Consider the following 23,029-nt stretch of genomic DNA (forward strand, 5'->3'; position numbering starts at 1 on the left):
CAGTAATGACATGTAGTATGTGCTCAATATGTATTTGTTGAATGGAATATGACCACCATCGCCATCATCAAAGTCATCATTATTCCAAGGTATAGACCTCTCCCAACTGTGAATCACAAGAACCCAGAGCCATATTAACCCTCCTCCTAACCACTATCTCCAGCTTCCCTCCATCCAAGCATTTAACTGAGCCACTGACAAGAGGTCATTTGAAGTGGATTTTAATTTCCTCTTTTATTTATGTTTCTGACTCATGTCACCCTATCTCATCCTTGTCAAGGAGTTTCTAGTAAGTAGTAAGGAGTCCCCAAATGTGAAGAGCAAGAAAAAGAAAACTTAAAGTGATCTATACAAATAACTCAGTACTTACAGCTGTAGACCTGGGTCATTTAAAACTTAGGTTTGCTTTCTTGCCTTTCTTCATAACCCCTTTCCCCCTCAATGTACACAGACCACGAGGGTCATAGACATGGACAAGCTATCCCAATGAGTCATCTACAAAGCTGTGGTTAATGCCTTTGGAAATATTGGAGCCATAGACAGAGAAGCATGTAAAATCTCCACACCAAAATATCACTGGCGTGAGGATGGGCCCTATGAATCATAAGAAAACTACCCCTTTGCTGCCATCTCCTTGAATGATTTATTCCTACAAGCTCTAAGGAGCAAGGACCTAAGTCTGGGTCTTGATTAAGCCGGGGTGCCTGCTTGTATGAATCATTCCTCAACACCCACCATGGATGCTGACCCCTGGTCCAAGGTGAGTGGTTGGAAGAGAATACTACAGAAATAACTACAAAAAAAAAAAAACTACAAAATAATATGTATATTACGGATATCAGCACACCCACTCTGCCACAAAAGAGAATTTCTTTGTTATAAAAATCCATCTGCTCTCAAGAAAAATTCTCTGTACACCACATTACCCTGTGCCTGATTCTGACATTGCACAAATAATGATCTCATCATGTATTCATCTCCCTCTATAAGACACAGAGCTCCTTGAAGGCAGGGACCAGTATTTATGTTTGGAACTTCAACATATAAACATAGTGCCTAAAGCCTACTGGGTGATCAAGAAAATGAGTGCTAAATGAAAGAAGGGCCTTTTTGCTTCAATGAAGCGACCCTATTTCTCCCCTTCAACTAAAGCAGATTCATGTGAGTGCTCTCAGACATGACTGAATATCTACTTTACCTAAAATTGAACTTCAGGGTCTTGTAAAATGCTAATCCTCATAAAATACTAGTTTCAAGTATGTCGTGCAAGTAAATTGGGGTAGGAGATAGAAGAGGCAGACAAAACCTGTATTCAGAGTTATAGAAAAGGGTGATATCCACAAGACTGTCTTTCCCAACCTTTCCACTGAAAGGAAGAAGATTCCTAGAAACAGGAGGCTGTTATGCACAGGGAGCAACAACAGGGCTGTCTTCAGAAAGACTGGAAGGCTTGAGGGCTCTATTTTGAATATAATGTAAATCCTGAAAAGCACCTCAGTGAGTGTCTCCTAATGCTGTTGATAAAACAAAAGTTGTAAGCCCCAAGAGTAAAAGCCACAGTAAAGGAAATGTAAAAATCAATGGGTCTCCATTCAAGTATTCAAAAAATACTTACTGAACACCAACACCAATGTAGGCAAGGCATTGTGTTGGAAGATGGCAACACAAGAATGGATTGTTTGGAATCTCATCCTCAAGAGTCTAGTAGTATAAATATGTACATAATCATAATATAAAGTACAAAATAATAAATGCTACAAAGGTGTAAGAAGTTTGGGGAGTGTTTAAAATAAGGAGGTAACTATGTTTATGGCTTAGCGAAGGTGGGGAGAAGTGAAGATGCCACATCTCCAAGAAAGCCCTTTTCAAAAAGTGACATTTGAACTGAATTAAGATGTAAGTTAAGATATAAGGGGAGGGGATGCTGAGTACTTTAGTTCTTCTATTTGACTAGAGCATAGGTCCTTGAAATTAAGCAGCTGGAAGATAAGTCTGAAAGGTAGGCTGGAGCCGGATCATAGAAGGCCCTGAATGCCAATCTGGGAGAAGATTTACTCATTGACCAGTTATTTGTTTTAATGGTTTTAAAGATTTGGAGCTGAAGGTGAAGGGCGGTAATAAACTTTATCACTGAGCAGGTTAATTAACTGAATGCGATTTCATTGCTAACAGGTGAGAAGCAATCAATATTTTTCATTTCATGCCAGAAAGTTCTCAGCTCCTTAATAGATTTAGTCTTTTAAATGAGGTTGTTTTTCAAATATATTTCATTACATACAGAGATGCTGGGGTCATATGAATTAGAAGAGTAGAAGAATGAGAGGCTCCAAGGAATAGCCTTTAGGAATAAATACCAGGAAATGAAGATTTCAGAAAAGACTTATGGAGGTCATTGCACTTGCTTCTTTAAACAGGGGAGTCCTAAAGTGATCTCATACTAACTGCTATTGTTTCTTCTTTATCTGGACAGATAGTACTAAAGCTAGAAGACAGTTTACAGAGACTGAAAAGAAAACAAAACAAAAACAAAAAAGAGGTCCAGAAAGATTAGATGGCTCTGTGCCCAAGATCCCACAGCAAAGTAACTGTCAGAAAAGAGCTCAAACTTCTACATCTTCTGATCTTCAGTGCAGTTTTCTTTCTACTATATCAGTTGGGTCTCTTCAAACATATAGTTCATCAAGAATAATTGCAGAATTAAAGTTATGCAAATTATCAATAGCTACCATGTACTGAGCCACATGCCTTTCTCATATATACTTAGAAATATCTGTGCATTTATTAAAAATAGAAATTATTAAGTGCCACCTAGGTCTACTGAATAAGAATTTCTTGAGGAGAACCTGGGAAAATGCATTTTAATTAATGCCTTATCCAAGTGATTATTTTATTTTAAGATTTTATTTATTTATTTGACAGAGAGAGAGATCACAAATAAGCAGAGAGGCAGGCAGAGAGAGGGGGAAGCAGGCTCCCTGCTGAGCAGAGAGCCCTATGCAGGACTCGATCTCAGGACCCAGAGATCATGACCTGAGCTGAAGGCAGAGGCTTTAACCCACTGAGCCACCCAGGCACCCTGTGATTCTTTCATTTTAAAAACTTGTTAGGTAGTGGGTATTTTCCTTATTTGGGGGGTGAGAAAACTGAGGCTCAGAATAAGTAAGTCTAAGATTATACAGCTGGTGAATACCAAAGCTGAGATTGTAACACTGTCTCTCAACCTAAAGTCTATGTCTTCTTATGATGCCACAGTGCCTTTTAAATTAAATTTCTGTTCCACATAGAATCCCCACACCATTATTATCTGTCTGCCATATTGTGTCCCATGTTTAAAACTCAGGCTAGGGTAGTGGTAGGCAGCCTCTAAAAGGGTTCCCAATGATCCCCATCTCCTGATAGTCAAGCCCTTATGTAAACCCCCCCTTTTGAGTGTGACTTGCTTCTAGTAAATAGAATACAGCAAAAGTGATGGCATATCACTTCAGAGATCAGATTACAAAAGGCAAAAGGCAGACTTTCATCTTGCTCTCATTCTCTCCTCGCTCTTTTCACTTGTCCATTCTGGTGGACATGTTGTGAGATGCACTATGGAGAGGCAGAGAACGGAGGATAGCCTCCAGCCAAAAGCTAGCAAGTAACCAAGGCCCTTAGTCCAACAGCTCATGAGGAAGCAAATCTAGCCAACAGCCATATGACTGAGCTTGGGAATGAACCCTTCCCCAATTGAGCCTTGAGATGACTGTAGCCCTGGCCAACAGTTCAACTCTAGCCTCATGAAAGAAGCTAAGCCAGAGGACACAGCTTAGCTCTGCCTGAATTCCTGACCTACAGAAGGCATGAGATAAATGTGGTTGTTTTAAACCCCCTGTACTCTATCACAGCCCCTACCCCAACACACACATACAGAGACATCTACCTCTCAGCCAGCGTCCATCTCCTAGAATGTAAGGAAATACATGAGTATTTGAGTAGATATCCAACTGCAAGCCTTAGAAGAAATAGTTTTGGGAATCCCTCACTGGACCTGAAGACTTGGTAGAGACTAAGTCCCTCATTACTGAGAATTCATAAGAAGGAAATGCTTCAGACAGGAAGGGAGATGCTAGCTAGCATCATTTCCTCTTCTTGAATTTAAGCTCACGAGGCAGGGATTTGTTGTTGTTGTTGTTGTTGTTGTTCATTTCAATCCCATGTGCCTAGGTCAGTGATGGCATGTAGTAGGTGTTCAATATTCACTTGTTAAATGGATTGTGACCATCATCACTATCACCAAAGTCATTACTCCAGGCCCTAGACCCCTTTCAGTTGTGGATCACAAGAATCCAGAGCAATTATTACAGCCTTGCCTTAACCAAAAGCCCAGGTTCCTCATTATCTAAGCTTTTTACTGTGCAACTGGTAAGGGGTCATCTGAAATGGTTTTAATTTTCTCTTCTACTTCTGCCCCTGACTCATTGTCATGGCACTCCATCCTTCTCAAGGAGTTTCTAATGAGCAAAAAAGTGCCCCAAATGTAAGAAACACACTAAGTTTGGGGGTAATTTCTTACACAGCAATTTGTAACTCTTACATAAGGGCACTGAGAACTTCAGTCATTGTGCCCATGCTTTCTATGCCCCAAGCCACTCTACTCTGACCTCAGACAGTTTGATAAAGATGCAATGCAAGTATAAATGTGAGTATTCACCAGGAAAAAGCACAAATATTTTGTATGCTTAGCTGGTGGACTGAACTTAAGACCTAAGAGCTCCTCTGAAGCCGAAGTATGCCTCTAAGATGACCTCTGGTGCTTGTTAAAAGTGCAGCTTTCTCAGTAGACTCTCACCTCCAAAGATTTTTACTTCCTCATCTATTATAGACTTGGGATATGTATTTCCTACTAGTTCCTTGGGCAATTCTGAAATCGGTGGTACTTGAGTTCCACTGTGGAGAAACTGACTTAGAAGATAAAGCTCAAAGTCAGGCCTCCACCCTCCAGTTACCAGCCATTACATGGGCAGGGTGGCCACTTCCCTGCTAGAAGTTGATATTCTTCTCCAGACATCAGTGAGGAAAGAGCACATTCCAAATCAATATCGAAAAGAGGCAACATAATGATATGGACATGTGCTAAGCAGAGATTTGTGTGTTCACCACTGGATTCCTAGACCATTCTCAGTGATGAGGATACAATACAGAGCAAGATAGATGAAGGTGTTGCTCTCACAAAGTTCACATCCCAGTGTGGAAAACAGAATCAGGCAAATAAATAAGTTAATTTCATACTGTGATAAGTGCTAGAAAGAAACTAAACAAGTTATGGGGCGCCTGGGTAGGTCAATCCGTTAAGCAACCAATGGGATCTTAGCTCTGGTCTTGATCTCAAGGTCATGAGTTCAAGCCCCACGTTGGACTCCACACGGGCATGGGGCCTACTTAAGATAGCAATAACAAAAACAGCAGCAGCAATAACAATAATAATAAAGAAACTAAACAGGGCAATGTGTGATAGGGGATGACCCACTAGCCAGTGTGTAGACTGGAGGGTAATAGATGGTGAGGACAGGGAGGGCTTCTTGAATTTAGACCTAAGATGTGACGAGGAACTAATGATGTGGAGATCTGAGGCAGCATTCCAGTTAGAGAAGCAGCAAGCACAGAGCTCAAAGCAGGAATGATGTAACTTGTTAAGGGAACAGCAAAAAGGCCAAATTAATGGGAGACTAAGGAATGAGAAGAGGTGATGGGAGATGAAACTGGAGAGGAGAGCAAGAATTATATCATGTAGAGACTGTAAAAATGTTGAGAGAGATTGCATTTAATTCTAAGTGAACTGGGAAGCCACCAAGGAATTTTAGGTAATAGCTTTCTATTTTTAAAAGGTCACTCTGGTTGCTTAGTAGGGAAAGAATGAGAGGTCCAACCATTTCTTGAACACTTACAAGATGCCAGACACTGTGTCAAGAACTTTATATGCTCTTTCTCATTTAGTCTGCACCAAAAAACGTATGGGTTAGATATTATCATTTCCCCCATTTAATAGAAGAGGAAACTGAGCTCAGAGTATTAAGCAACTTGCCTGAGATCAAACAGCTGATAAATGACTATGGTCATTAATTTCAGTGGTCACCAATCTTTCTGGTTCTCTTCCCTTTCCTGGATACATGGAAAACTGTACTTCTCATCTCTCTTTGCAAGTGGGAGGGTTTTGTGACTAGTGTTGTCAATGGGTTGTGACTTCAAGGGGAAAAGTTCTCCCAGGCTGACACATTTCAGAGCCAGCATGTGATCTAAATCCTGATTCCTCTGCCTGTGCAGTCATGGTAGCATGTGTTGAGATGGGATGCCATTAGATTAAAGCAGCCTGCCCTGCTGAGCACTATATGAAGGGAGCTGCCCTGCAGAGTTACTCAGACCTGCACTGACTTGGTGGAAAGACAAAATAAACTTTTATTGTGTTAAGAAACTGGAAATGTGGTGCTGTTTGTTACTGCAGCACAACTTAACCATTTCAAGAATGGAAATAGACTCTTGTGTTATATGAACAGTTTGCCCTCTAATCAGCTGTGTGACTTCAGAGTTCAGTTGTCCTCTGGGTCCCAGTTTTCCAGTCTGTAAAATGTTAGCTTGGGGTCAGAAGAGTGATGTGGTTCCTTCCAGCTGTATCACTGAGTGAAATACACCACATTAGCCTGAATTTGGGCCGAGCTCTTATATGTTAGTGGAAAATAAGTCTCTGGTTTCCCTCTCTCCACATGCTATGGTCACTTGATACCAGCTCAGCACTTCCTTTTCCTCTGTAAGCCTCCTGACTCGTGCCTGAAACCACCTGCATGGCCTCCTTTCCATGCCACATTCTTAGCTCAGAGCCATCTGTTGGGGTTTTCAGTTTGGGGATACTCCTGGAGGGGAATGACTTGCCAGCCTGCTCCCTGTCATCACAGCCCTCCTGCACACCTACTGTACCAGTGTCTGCTCAAGCTTCTCCAAGTTCTGTTCCTGGGAAGGCAAATCGTATTATTTAATATTCAAAAAGCCTGCAATGACACAGTGGACATGAAAGACAGAATCTGGTTCTCAGTTGTGCTGAAAGGGCAGTTGCCTGCTCAGAGTCATCCTTAGACAAAGAAAGAAGTGGTCTCAGCTGAAGAGTCCCCAGGATCCACTGGATGTGCCTTTGATGGTCTATCCCACACCTGGTTCCAGAACATGAGGGCTTCTGTCCTTTGTGGGGACCAAACCCTTCACCAACCAGCTCTCCTTGGGAACAGTGACATGTGACTATGCATGGAATTATAGGCACCTGAGATATACACATACATATGTAATCCTAAACAGAAATATAATCTGTATTTATACCATGAACTCCCCCTGGTTCACACGTGTACAATGATACCCACACCTAAGAAATTTCAGCCATGTGCTATATATAACCCATTTTAACAGAAAACTCACTTAATGCAATGTGGCTTTAAAAAGAGCCTATTTTAAATGGCTGTCTGATGTGCACATGTAGATCGATAGCCAGACAGATAGAAATATTGATTTTTAGATACATACATAGCAATAATAAAACCTTGAATTTATATACCCTCCTTGTCCTGGGGAATTCGCAGGACATGTTGTCTCTCCTATGTGGAGAGCACAAAAGTTTATTTGTGCATGAGATGTGAAAAGAGTTAATAAAAACTGAAGAAAGCCCCTTAGTATCCTGATTTATGCTAACTTGCACCTCATACATCCTAAGTGTCTAGATTCCCTCCAAAATAAGGAAGACCTGAGCTCTATAACCAATACCAAGAAGGTATATGTAATACTATCCCTTTGCAGGCTATATCACTATATTCTAAACAATATTAACTGGAAATTTTTAAACTGCACCTTCACTTCCTGCGATATTTATCATCTCTAACTTTTCAGATTGGATATAGCTATGAATATAGGGAGTGCTACATGACTATTTAATTGTGCAAAAATCCATTAAGCTATCCACTAAATATTTGCACACTTTACTGTGTGTGAGTAAATAACTCTTTATAAGAAAGTAAGAAAATACAAATTTGCCTCGAGAAGTCCAGGATGCATTCTCATAAACTGGAGTCAAGTTAATAAAGGGTATAGTATATGGGCATGTCTCAGAATTCAGTTAGTGCAGATAAAGTGGGACAGAGTCTTCAATCTGATAGTTCCTGGTTATGTAACCTTGGCCACCTCATTTAACCCTTCCATGCCTATTTCCTTATCTGTACACAAAATAGAAACAATCTTGCAGCATGATATAAAGAATAAATGAGAAGATTAATGTAAAACACTTAACATGGTTTCTGGCACATAGCAAACTCTCAATAACAGTTGGCTATTCCCCTTATGATGCAGGGACCCCTAACTCCTTGTGCTGACACAGCCAGAGACCACTCAATGCATGGCATTCTTCACATGCTGCAACTTTTGCCCCCCACCTCCACCACCACCACCACCACCACAACCAAAAGCATCTGCAAAAACAAAAAGGTTTAAATATGATCAGAAACCTAATGAATGACTTTTTAAGGTCCTGATTGTCCAAAGCCATCCATAACAGCCAAATGAATAAATTTTGGTCTTCCAAATTTCCAGCTGAGCATCATGTTTCTTCTAACATCTTCAGCAAACAATACAACATCCCCCCACCACCAACTCCCCTACACTAACGTGCTGTCACACCTCAGCTCTGGTTTTCTAATCTTGAGACTCTACCTCACGGTCCTGTCACCCAGCAATTCCCTTTTATATACACCCCTACAGTTCTGATGCCCCAGAAAAATTAGCTCGGCCAAAACATTCTCTTCCAATTTACTTAAGAGGGGAACATGTGTGAGCAATGTGTGTGTATAGAATGAACAAAGACATGGGCTTTGTAGTAAGAAAGGCCTGGATGCTCCTCCTAGGCAAGTCTCTCAGGGCATGTCATGTGACCTCTATGAGCCTTAGTTTCCTTATCTAGAAAATGGCAACATGGATCCACTTCTTAGAGGGTGTGGTGAGAATGGATAAGAACACACATATCAAGTAAGTGCCAAGCACAATGCCTAGCATTAACACCACTGACCAGAAACATAGCTTACTGCTAAGTAGGACAGAGCATAATGCAAATTCCTTGCTTAGGAGTTTGCAGTTCTGTTGGACAGGATAACTTTTTATTAGGTGAAATAAAATTGTGTGCCTCCTTGAGAATTATCTTCTCTGAGCATTTTCATTGAGAGTTGGTCCTAGCTAAGACTGGCAAGATTTGTGCAATTCATACATACTTGTGAAATTATCTCTTACTGACAAACCATAATGACTGTAATAAACAGGGAAGCCTCTGTTCTAATAAACAAGTAATTATAGTTGACAATAAATGTGTAAACATGATGCTAATTAACAAATCCTTCCATAGCTGTTTCCCAGTTCGGAGACCCATATACATATGCTTGGGAACATGGGTAAGACCGGATGGTCCATGTTCTCATCCATAGGTATATGAATATATAGGCAATTGGTGCCACCTTCCTTGTCAATCCTTTTTCACCCACAATAGAATTATCTTCTTCAGTGGAGAAAATAAAGTCATCTTAGCATCTTGGTTTCCAAAGTAATCCCTTTAAACTCAGAATTTCTAGTAACTTATGGAGGAGCTGTGATTTATTACACAAAGTGCCTTTAGATATGGGGACACGGCCTCATTACCTGGGTTCTTTCCAAAACAAAGACGTGGATGGCAGGTAAAAGAAGGCTGAAAAAAGAAAATGGTTGAGGTTAATAAACTTTCTTAAACCAACAAATTGTCTTTATTGAACTAAGAAGGAGAAAAACCACACAGGGAGATAGTGCCCAGAATGGAGGTTCTATCCCGCTTGCAGGCAGAAGCATTATAGCTTGGAACTTCTCTTCCAAAGTAGAGAGCATTCCCATCTATGCTTCCCTAAAGACGAGCTGCAAAATTATTTCCAATGAGGAGCAGCTGCAATTAATTCCCTGGCCATATGCAAAAATGCCAGAGGCCCCAATTATAAAAATTTTCCCAAGGAATTCTTTTTTTTTTTCTTTACTATTTTTTGTTGATATAATGACCAAAAGAAAGACAGGCATCATGTTCTCCTGATCTCTTTCCTCACTCTTTTATTCCTCTAGGAAGAGGGTTTATAAGTATCACATTCCTTTCGCATGCTCCCTTTCTCTCATCTTTCCATGTTGACAACTTCTAAGTCTTCTTGGAGAAAGAGGCAGAGAGAAGTAATATTGCTCATGGGTTAAGGACACTGCCTTTTGGCTCAGAAAGACTTGTATTTGATCCCAGCTTCTCCACTCTTTCAGTCAGCACAGGTTAGGTTATGGTGCAGTAACAAATAGCACCACATTTCCAGTTTCTTAATACGAGAGTTTATTTTGCCTTTCCACCAAGTCAGTGCAGGTCTAAGTAACTCTGAAGAGCAGCTCCCTTCATGTAGTGCTCAGCAGGGCAGGCTGCTTTAATCTAATGGCATCCCATCTCAACACATGCTACATGACTGCAGAGGCAGAGGAATCAGAATTGCAGGTGACATGCTGGCTCTGAAATATGTCAGCCCAAAAGCACCTTCTTACTTGAAGTCATAAACCACTGAGAATGCTAGCCGCAAAACCTTCCCCAATTGCAAAGAAAGATGAGAAATATAGCTTTCTGTGTGTGTGTGTGTGTGTGTGTGTGTATTTCTATATATTTCATTATTCAGGAAGGGGAAGAGAATCAGAAATATTGGTGACCACTAGCATTAATAACCATAGTTACCAGCTGTTTCATCTTGTTACTTAACTGTCTGAATCTCAGTTCTCTCAGCTATGAAACAGGAAAAAGAATAGTATTTAACCCATAAGTTTGTTGTGCAAATTAAATGAGATGAAGCATATAAGGTGTTTGGCACAGTATCTGGCATCTTATAAGTGTTCAAGAAATGGTAGGTAGCATTATCAAATACAACGTCATCAGCACACTTTCTACTTACTTAGACAATAGGGTACAAGTGTTGGCAGTGACTGGAAGTGGAGAGGGATAATAACCCTCAAATCCATAATTTTATCTAGTAGGCTTCTCAAGAAGGCTAGATACTAGATACTTATAGAACACTGGGTGTGATCAAGGCATGTAACACCGGGTATGACAGTGTGGCTCAGTGGATCCTGGACCTGTCACCTGCCTATTTTTTTATTAGTTTCAGAGGTAGAATGTAGTGATTCATCAGTTGCATATAAGACACAGTTTCTCATTACATCAAGAGCCCTCCTTAATGCCCAACCCCCAATTATTCCTGCCCCCCCAGCCACCTCCCCTCTAGTGACCTTCAGTTTGTTTTTTAGATTCAGCATCTCTTATGGTTTGCCTCCCTCCCAATTTTTATCTTATTTGATTTGTCCTTCCCTTCCCCTATGTTCATCTGTTTTGTTTCTTAAATTCTACCTATGAGTGAAGTCATATGGTATTTGTCTTTCTCTGACTGACTTATTTTGCTTCGCATAATACCCTCTAGTTCCATCCGTGTCATTGCAAATGTCAAGATTTCATTCTTTGTGATGGCTAAGTAATAGTCCATTGCATATATGTATATACCACATCTCCTTTTCCATTCATCCATATTTTCTGCCACCTGCCTTTTGCATGAGTCAGGATTCTTAGAGGAACCAGACAACACACTCTGAGACTTTCTACTGAAGCTATGATATACAAATGCGTAGTTAAGAATAAGGGAAGCAATAGGGAGTGTTAAGCCACTCAAGAAGGTGACTTCCAGGGGTTAATGGCCCCTTTAGTTCTGAAGGATCAAAGGGAAGGAGTGGTATGATGGAGTCTAAATGAAAGAAACATCATGAAAGAAGAATGACTCAACAGAAGCACTGATCATAATAGAATGTAGCCACTGTAAGAACAGTGACAGCAATAAAGAATTGGGAGAAATAAATATCTGAATCTCTCCTCCTTCCCTTTCACCTCCTGGTGATGTCAACTGTAGCCCAGCCATAAACCAGAGGACAAAGGGGCCTGGGTGATGCAGTGCATAGAGCTCAGTTCCAGGGTGGAGTAGTCATCTGAGGTTGGGGACGCACAGCACACTTGTGCCTCAGCTCTCCCTCTCTCTGAACACTTCTTAGCCACCACCTCTTTCACTCCTTCCCTCTTCTCTGCCTCTCCTGCTTTCACTGTGCCAGGCTGACTGAGCATCTCTTTAGGTGAAAGGAGCTGCCTGGATGGAGGTAATTAAGGCCACAGGAAGTCTACCTACCGTGTGCAATGAAGAATTCACTGGCACCAGTCCAGAGTCTTCCTAGACAGTCCCATTGACCTCCCACTGCTGCTGCTGCTATTTTGAGTCCAAGTGCAAACACAGTTCTTGCCTCTGTAGCCTCTTGATGAGAGGAGGGTGGGTGGTGGGCATCTGTTTTTTTTTTTTTTTTTTGCTGCCCAGCATCTATTCACCTTGTCTTGATTACCATCCCCAGCTCTCTCTGCAGTATCATGCTTTCTTCCCTCCACTCTCACCTACAGGTAGGGTTGAGTCATCCTGGCTCAGAGGTAGAACATGTGACCTAGCCTTAAGCCAATCATTGTACTTCATCCTCCCAAACACAACAATGGGGTCAGGGATGGACATTATAGTGAGATTTTCTTAGAAATACTGGGACAAAAACTGTTGTTTTCTGGATAGAACACCGTGGAAGATATTGTGGTTGACTCTTAACTAACCACTCCATTCTGGGTAATTATCTAAGCCAAGGTTTTTCAGTCTCAGCACTACTGACATGTTGAACCAGATAATTTTTGTTCTGAGGGCTGTTTCCTGTGCTCTGTGGGATGCTTAGTATCATCCCTGACCTCTACCTACTAGATGCCCAGTACATGCCCAAAAGTGTCTTTTGTGACATGTTGTGAGACAACATCTTCCCTGGTTAAAAATCATTGGTCTAAGCTAGCTTGATAATTGCATTCCACTTGTCAGTTGTTGGTTGAAAAATGGGCAAGTGGAACCATTCTGTCCCCTGAGACATGAAAAGTCTTCTAGAAGATTCTAGGAACATTTCCTTCTTCTGAAGAAAAAGTGGGAGGAAGAGGAAGTTTTACTTCTTTTGCTGCGTATTGCAATGTCTCACATGACAGCTGGAATTCCAACAGCCATGTGTGACCATGTGGGGAGGGACCATTCTAAGAGAAAAATTGATACTGAAAATAAAGGAGTAGGAAAACTTGTCTCCTCGATAACATTATTGAGGCACTTAATTAACCAATCTGGATTGTGCTACATCTTTGGATTTTTTGTTGAGTATGGGGAAGATTTCCCTCATTGATTAAGCTAACTTGAATCAGATTTTCTGTTGTCTGCTGCTCAAATTATCCCAGCCAATGAAGACTTTAATGTGGATGGATGTGACCCTGAGAGTTTCTAGATGTTCTTTTGTGATCAAAAGGAAGATCCTACCTAAGAGTTGAGAAAATAGAGATAATGCAGAGCTGAGAGGAGAGAAGAAATGTATTTTAGTAACGATGGTTCATACATATGAGAATACATTTTCCTCGCTTGGATTTAGTCCATTAGAGTTGGATCTTCTGTCCCTTGCAATAAAAAAAAGATCTAACTGATACAGATGGAAGAAGAATAGAGCCTCTAACATCAGAAAGTCACCTCAGAGTAAGCAAGAGATGTGAGTACTTAAGATACTAGTTCACCCAAATTAATCTGAACATTTCAGATGTGTATATACCAGCAAGTAAAGTAGAATAAGGCACTTCACAACCTCCCCAGGCTACCTCCCCAAGTATACAAAATATTCCTGCCCAAAATATTAATAACATTAAACAAAACATGGCCCTCAAATATGGACAACTTCTCCCAGTTTCGAATTCCACTGACTTATGCTAGATTTTGTCTAGATGCTCCCTGTAGCTGTTTGATTGAATCGAAGGCTGTTGGATCCCTAAAAAGAAAGAGTAAAACGTAAACTTAGATACATCCTATCTGACTTTTTCATTTTTGCACAGGAGGAAACCGAGGATCAGGGAGAGGGAATGATGACCAAGATCACACAGTTCCCGAGTGGCAGAGCCTGGACCAGAAGCCACGTGTCCTGACTCCTACCACTTCTATTCATCCTCCCTCGCTTCAGCTACCAGATATTGCGTCTCGTTTTCTGGAACAATTCTTGCAGAGACTGGGGACTTGGCCAGGTTTTCCTGAAGTGCTAGAAACCACTGTCCCAGCATCCAAATATTCTCAGTCGGTGGCGCCCATGAAAACACATGCTTCGGTATCTTGGAGCAGCTGTGTCCGCAGCCCTGGGAAGCTCTGGGACAGCCAGGACCATCCTCCTCAGCTGGGATGGAAGGCCCTTCTGTTGAAGCTAGTTCAGCTCCCTGCCCTCCCGTAGGCTGAGCCAGAGCCAGCTGGATGTTGGAGGGGGGTTAGCTGGAGACAGTAGAGTGGGAGAACGGGCCCTCCCAGTGGCAGGAGGCACAGCATCTTTTGTGCCACTGAAAATTCCATCCAAGTTTCAGCTGACACAGGTGGAGTGGGCGGGCCTCTGTGATTTGATGGGTTCTCTGAGGTTCTGGCTGCCTAAAAATATCTTCTCTACCCACCTGCCTATAACACCCTCCCTTCTTATCGGGCCTATGATTCCTGCCATTAGTCTCGAAGGTTTTAGACGACAAAGGATGGAGCATGTTTCCCAGCAGGTCACGGTGAAAGCAGGTTTCCTGGGAGTGGAAGGGAGGCCCTTGTGTCTGCTCCTTTTAGCACAAAGAGCTAATACTGCCAGGAGCTCAGAGAAGACGAGACTGGCCTACTTTAGAGTTTTGGCTCCTACTGAGACGCCAGTCACTCAATTCATTCATGCCATATGACCAGGGCTTTGAAGAAATTAGGCAGCAGGCTTTCACAAAACTAAGGTGAAGATGCTGCCTCTCCCTTGCATTCCTATCTAGGTTTCTTCCCCCGTGGGAACCGGGGTCCAAGTTGGGGAACTTTCCCATGCGCCTGCTGCAGCCGACCAGAAGCCTTCGGGAGCTCTGCAGGGTGCTCCAATCATCGTTGCTCCCCTTTTCTCCTAAATCCTTTCCCATTTCCTTTCGTCGTCACTTCCCTTGGACCAATCCCAGAAAGAAATGGAAAATCCTGGCATGCTCCTGAGAAGTAGAGGGATGAAATGGTGAAGGGTAGGGAGGGGCAGGGGGAGAGGTTCAGAACCTTGTTGATTGATTTGGTCCATCCCATTCGGACAGGTGTGAGCCTCCACTCTGCTCTGTGAGAGGCTGGGGCGAGGGAGAAAGATGGACAGGGAGGGTCAGAGGGAACGGTTGCTGACAGAAAGGGCCTGGCAGGCCGCAGAGTGATTAATGGTCTTGGGCTTGGGGGAACAGACAAGGACCACAGGAAGGGAGGGTAGTGTTGATGGGGTTGGGAGTTGTGCTACGAATTTATAAGCTCTGGTGTGAAGGGGAAGCTCTCTGAATACTTAAGAAGACGCTTGGTGTAGGGCTGATTGGTTGGGATCCGCGTGGATGCCTTGGGTTTGGTCAGATGATGCATGCATACATTTACTAGGTGCCCGTGGATAAGGCAGGAGAACCCAGTTGAATAAATGGATTAATGTCAGACCAATTGGCAAGATGATCTTATCTGGGCCAGACACACGCTGGTGGCAGTGGGTGGGGGAGATGGGGCGTAGGGGATGGCTTGCTCTGGAAGCAGATTGTTGATTGTTGATGGTCCTGGCGAGACTTTAATCAGTTGTTGGCTGTAAGAATATAAGGAGGAGAGACTTCCATTGGGAAGAAAAAAAGCGTATTTATTCTCTTCAGAGTACACCTTCAGCTGGTGGCTCAGGGCCAAGAACAGCCCCAGGACATTTCTGGTGTGAGCCCAGGTTCCGGCAGGGGGAGAGCTGCCCTTTGTCCATGGAGGTCAGCCAGGGGCCAAGCAAGGAAACAGATTTAAAGGATGAGCTTGATATGGGGCAGGAGTTTTTGACCATTCTCAGTTTTCACAATTTCCTTTCATTAATCCCAGACTTAGAGCAAGTTCTTCTTAAGATATGTAACCTGGTTTCAGTGATGCTGTCGTGGCTGACACAAGCAGCTGGCACCTGTCCGGGACCCGGACGCAGAGCAGTGAGCAGCGTCCCCACTTCCTTGACGCTGGAGAAGTAGAAATAGTGGCAGTCACAGGGCCCTTGTACCCAGTAGGAATGCCATGGAAGTCAGGGGCCGAGGCAGTGGCTTGCAGATAAGGCAGAATGAAATAACCTCGTAAAAAAAATGAAACAAAATGAAACCAGAGAGGGAGACAGACCATAAGAGACTCAATCTCAGGAAACAAACTGAGGGTTGCTGGGGTGGAGGAGGTAGGAAGGGTGGGGTGGCTGGGGGATGGGCACTGGGGAGGGTATGTGTTGTGGAGAGCACTGGGTGTTGTGTAAGACGGATGAATCTCAGACCTATACACCTGAAACAAGTAATACATTATATGTTAATTTTTTTTTAATGTGCAAAGGTGAAAAAAAAAAAAAAGTCGAAGAAGAAGGAGAAAGGAGAGAAATAGGCCAGAGGATTGTACATGACTTTACTGAAATTCTTCTTTTTGGGATACTCTTCCTCACCAATTGATAATATTACTAGTAATAGCTATCATATTAAATCTTACTATTTTATTTGGCAAATGAATAAATAAATAAATAACCTCATAGACTTGTTCCTGAACAATGGGTAAGGCAGCATTCTGGAAAGCCCTCAGAAGGGTCAGAGAGAACTAGGATCTCAGCTCAGGCCACTGTAATTTGAAGCACTTTCTTTTATAATATCAAACACATCCTGAGGGGCCCCGGCGTTGTGTCAGGCTCTAAGGGTATAGGGATGAAATGGACATGATCCCTTCCCTGAGGGCCCTTCCTGACTAGGAGACTTTACCACGTCCCTCCAGGTGTCTGGAAACTGAGGGCCACGGTAGGAAAAGGCACTCAGAATCCCAGGCTCAGAGGGAGGACTTCACTCCATTCCCTTTGCCTTGTTCACATTGCCGGGCCTGTGGCTTAATTTTAGGAATCACCAGTTTGTAAGACCTGGGGACAAGGCTGGAGAGTGTCCTATTCAGCCCTCTGATTTTGCAGACTTAGGAACATCTATATAGTAGGATCCGGCGGGTGGGGTGGGGGGAAGGATCTGATAGGACGTGGTGTCCAGACCTGCCCTTACCAAAAGGGCTTTTTCTGAAAGTTGATAGCAGAGCCTTACCCTAGAAGTGAGGGTATGTTACTGTTTGTGGCCAAGTGTGCAGGCTCACACGCAAGGATTCAAATCCTACTTCCAGCTCTGTGACCACAGACACATTGCTGAAACCCTCGAAGCCTCATTTCCTTGTCTATGAAATGGGGACAGTAACAGCAGCGATTCACGGGCGTCCACTGGGGATCAATGAAAAAAAAATCTGTGTCAAGAACTTAGCACTCTGTACAGTACATTAAAAATGCTCCATGAGTTTTAATTATTTAAGAAAAGCTTTTTCTCAAAATATGCTCCAGTTGGGATTGATTGGCCTTTCTTTCTGCCTCCAAGTACGTGTCAGCTATAAACCTTGCTACTTTTGATATCATCAGTCATTACCAATGGATGAAAAGACCCTTGCTGAAGCTCTTGACTCTCATTTCCCTGAAACTCTAGTGCTTTTTCCTGCATCTCACAGCTTCTGTATCACTACTGCAGGTAAGATGTAATGTTCCGGTTAGCTACTCTTGTGTAACAACAGCTTAAAATGCAACTGTCTATGTTCTGTCTCATGGGTTTATGGGTCCAGAACTTGAGCAGGGCTTGGCTGGGTGGTTCTTTTGCTCCATTTAGTGTTGACAGAGGTTATTTGGTGATGCTGAGTTTTCCCTGGTGCAAATGGCTAGAATTCTGGGCTCAGTTGGGATGGCCAAGTGCTTACACTTAATCTCTCGATGAAGGTGACTTTTAAGGTAGTCAGACTTCTTTTTTTTTTTTTTTCAAGATTTTATTTATTTACTTGACAGACAGAGATCACAAGTAGGCAGAGAGGCAGGCAGAGAGAGAGAGAGGAGGAAACAGACTCCCTGCTGAGGAGAGAGCCCGATGCAGGGCTCGATCCCAGGACCCTGGGATCACGACCCGAGCTGAAGGCAGAGGCTTTAACCCACTGAACCACCCAGGCACCCCAAGATAGTCAGACTTCTTACCTGGAGACCAGGGACTGTATGAGCCAGTGGAACAAGGGTATAACTTTGCTTCAGAATTCCTAGGACATCAGTTCTACTATATTCAGCAGGTCAGTCTAATCACTAAAGCCAGATTCAAGAGAAGAAGAATTAGACTCCACTTCTCAGAGATAAGAGTAACAAAGCATTTGCAGCCATATTCAATCTGCCAGAGGTAATGAGAGCCTACAGATCAACACTTTTAATGTAAAAATAGAAACCACTGGGGGAAAAATAAAAGGAAATATCTATGATTGTCTGTCCCCCCCCCACCTCGTGGATAGGGAAACTCTAAGCATAAGAGAATTGAAAGAAACCAGTGATGCCAATTTTGATAGAGTTCAAACTTTTGTATTTCAAAAGCATTATAAACAAGACAGAAAATAAAACTCAAGCTATTAAAAGAAAACCTGCTACAACATAGATTAATGTTTCTAAGGTAGAAAATTAATAGAAATAAACAAGAACAAATAAAGCCAATAGAAAATCAGGCAAAGTAAATGAATAGACAATTTCCCCAAACAAGAAATTCACATGACCAAGAAACTCACGGAAACACATCCACCTCAGTCCAAAAATAGAAATTAAAACCATCATAATATATTTTACAATCTTTTTGACTTTGGATGACCAAAAATACTCTTCTGGATCCTGGCAGAGATGGTGGGGAGACAGATATTTTTCCTGGAAATCAACTTGATAAAATATATCAAAAGCTTTTAAAATGTCATATCCTTTGAACAACTAATTCTGTTTCCAGCAATTTATCGCAAGGAAATAATTATCAGTGTGCACAAAGACTTAGAGACAAAAATATTCACTGCAATATTGTACAAACTAAGAAAAAGTGGGAAGAAATCTAACATGAGATTGCTTAAATAAATTATGGTATGTTTGCATAGTGTAATACAATGCTCTCATTGAAAACAATGTAAAATATTCTAGTGACACAAGGACATTTTCAAAATACATTGTTGAAGGAAAAACTTACAGTATGATTCTATTTTTGCTAGAAAAAATATATATTTACATAGAAAACAACTTTGGTACCAGACAAATGTCATTGCTTCTACTATGGCCACTTAAAGGTATAAATCTACTCTTTCAATATGATGGTCATGGATTGAACTGTGTTTTCATAAGGATATTCAGGTCCTAGCTTCCGGTATCTGTGAATGTGACCTTATTTGGAAATAGAATCTTTGTAGATTGCCAAGTTAAGTTGAGGTCATTAAGGTGGACTGCAATCCAGCATGACTGTGCCCTTATGGGAAGGGGAAACTTGGATACAACCATATACCCACAAGGGGAGTGCCATGAGAAAACCCAGCAGAGATGCTGGTGCTAACAGCAGAAACCAAGGAACGCCAAAGATCCCAGCAAATCATGAGAAGTTAGGGAAGAAGCATGGTATAAATCCTCCACCCAAGCCCTCAGAAGGAACCAATCCCACTGTCATCTTGATCTTGGACTTCAGGCTTGCAGAACTATGAGACAAGGGATTTGATTTCTGTTGGTCACACCCCTGGTTTATGGTACTGCCTTCACAAACGAATAGATTTGTGACCCTCACTACCAGATGAAGCTTCCTGGCCTAAGCTGGTGGTCTTCCTGGACTTGGAATTAGAACAATGAAAGATGGAGCCAGTGAGACTGAAAAATCATACAGACCTCAGAGCAGACATGAGGATCACATGAGAACGAGTGAGTGAGCAAAAGAAAGTGGCCTTTGGAGACAGAAGATTGAAGCAGGTGGACCAATAAAGCAGAGAAGCCCTGGGAGGGAGGTCTTTAGGCCCCCTTGGAGCCAGAGAGGGCAGCTTTGGTGTCTGTTGGAGTTTAGTGCCCTTGAGGCCCCGAGACTGTGTGTCCTGTAGGTTTTTCTGGAGTCCATGGCAGCCTTTGATCAATATTCTTGTGTTGGGGCCAGCTGAAGTGGATTTCCATTGCTTACAACTCGGAGGGCATTGAAATGAACAGTCAGGACAGATCCATAGTAAATGTCAGCACTGGGTATTTCCAGATGATGGTTCTTATTTCATTCTTATTTATTTATTTGTCATAGAGAGAGAAGCGAGAGCAAGCACAGGCAGACAGAGTGGCAGGCAGAGGCAGAGGGAGAAGCAGGCGCCCTGCCAAGCAAAGAGCCCGATGTGGGACTCGATCCCAGGATGCTGGGACCATGACCTGAACCGAAGGCAGCCGCTCAACCAACTGAGCCACCCAGGCGTCCCTTCATTCTTAAGTCTTATTATAGTTTCTTATTTTTCTACAAGGAACCCATATCATGTGTTTCATTTTTAAATTAACCAGATTAATTCATTTATTCATTCACTTGATGTAGTTATTGAAAAACTTCTAGACCTTAAGGATGCAATGAACAAACCCACAAAAATCCGTATCCTTGTGGAGCTAAAGATAAGGAAGATGAGTCAATAAAATATAACTGGTGATAAGGGTTATGGAACAAACAAGGCAGGGGAGGGAGAAGAAATTGCCAGGTTAGGGAAAGACTTTTAATTTTAAATACAGTGATCAGGGAAGGTCTCTCTGAGAAGGGGAGTCTTGAACCAAACCTTGAAAGAGGTGAGAGAGCAGGTCACTGTGTATCTGGAAGAAGAGTGATTTCAGGGGTGAAACCCACAAATACAAAATGTCTGGGGCAGCAACATGCCAGGAGGCTGCAGAGCACAGACCTCCACAACCCCAGTGAGTGACCCAAGACAGACAAGGTGAAAGTCTCAATGTCTTTTCTGACCTGGCCTAAGAAGCCACATTCCACACCCAGTATTTGCCATATTGTATGGGCCACACAGATCAGCCCTATTCAACAAGGGAGGAAACTAAAACAAGAATGTGAATATCAAGCAGCCATTTTGGAGGCTGGCTACCACAGCTATTCTATTTAAATGATAATTTTGAACATATGCAAAGACTGATGATTTGCCAAGTTCAACCCAACACACTTTACAGGGTTTTTCAAAATATAACTAATTTGAAGTAGCTGGTAATTCTCCAGTTGTGACTTCCAAGGGACCTAATCTATGGTAGTCAATCTTCAATCTGCTAATCTCCTCCTGATTGTCATTTGTTCCCAGAATGAAAGAATCTTTAACAGACATCAAGGTAGCCAGCTTGAGCACAAAGAAATGGAATTTTGGGAAAGGATATGACTTTTCACTTGGAGTTACTTTTAATGTAATTCATCTCCCACATCCAACACTTCCCATCTCTCAGTTCAAAATGCCAAATTCCTGTGAAAGGGCTTGAACTGGGTGTGGGTCCCACCCCAACCTAGACCAACCCCAACAGGGGTTGGCGTGGGGGGAGCTGTGGGTACGTGATACAAATTCACAAGTGAGGACTTACCTTTGTGTAAAATGGAGGCAATTCCCAGAGAAGCACGACACCCCAAAAATATTTTCTATAAAGCTCACAGACATACTGTACTCTGATGGTCACTACTGAGGTTGTAACGTGAGACTGATTTGCTTTTTTGTATTATTGTATGCACGTTTGTTGGTATTCTGACACAAAATTATTTCATTTTTCAATATTTCAATATTCAATTTCATTATTGCATTATTCAATAATGAGTAATTGTTTCATTGTTACACTGAACAAAATCAATAGTCAATCTTTCATATCATTCTAGTATCCAGCTCGAAATTTCTCGACTGTTTCAAGGTGGGTTTGGTTTTTTTTTTTAACATTTAAAACATCTGCGTTTTCATTTCTTTTTTTTTAACCTTTTATTTACCTTGACTCACATTTTGCATTTAATTAATTTGACTCATACTCTAATTTTTAGCCTAGCACAGGATGACCCCTCCAGGGGTCACTTTGGAAGGGTGTGGCTTATTTGGGGCTGGCTCAGGATTGGATAGGGGGTGGGTGCACAGGTATAGCTTGATCTTTTGTAATCTGTGGGACAGTCCTGCACATGCCAGACCCCACGCTCCACACAACTTTCCAATGTCCCGCCACACTTTTATAGAGCTGGAAACTTAAAATCATCCGATCTTTTTTTTTTAATTTTTAATTTTTAAGAGATTTTATTTACTTATTTGACAGAGCACAGCAAGGGGAGCAGCAGGCAGAGGGAGAGGGGGAAGTAAACTCCCCACTGAGTAAGAAGCCCAGTGTAGGGCTCCATTCCAGGACCCTGGGATCATGACCTGAGCTGAAGGCAGATGCTTAACCCACTGAGCCACCCAGGCTCAGCCCTTCCTCTGATCTTTAAAATATAATGTTGTACACACAAAACAGATAATCATGTCAAAAAATGGGCAGAAGACATGAACAGACACTTCTCCAATGAAGACATATGAATGGTTATCAGACACATGGAAAAATGTTCATCATCACTAGCCATCAGGGAGAGTCAAATCAAAGCCACATTGAGATATCACCTTATACCAGTTAGAATAGCCAAAATTAACAAGACAGTAAACAACGTGTGTTGGAGAGGATGTGGAGAAAGGGGAACCCTCTTACACTGTTGGTGGGAATGCAAGTTGGTACAGCCACTTTGGAAAACAGTGTGGAGATTCCTCAGGAAATTAAAAATAGAGCTTCCCTATGACCATGCAATTACAACACTGGGTATTTACCCCAAAGATACAGATGTAGTGAAAAGAAGGGCCATCTGTACCCCAATGTTTATAGCAGCAATGGCCACGGTTGCCAAACTGTGGAAAGAACCAAGATGCCCTTCAACAGATGAATGGATAAGGAAGATGTGGTCCATATACACTGTGGAGTATTATGCCTCCATCAGAAAGGATGAATACCCAACTTT

Source organism: Mustela nigripes, chromosome 3, assembly GCF_022355385.1.
Source record: "Mustela nigripes isolate SB6536 chromosome 3, MUSNIG.SB6536, whole genome shotgun sequence".
Classification (NCBI taxonomy): Eukaryota; Metazoa; Chordata; class Mammalia; order Carnivora; family Mustelidae; genus Mustela; species Mustela nigripes.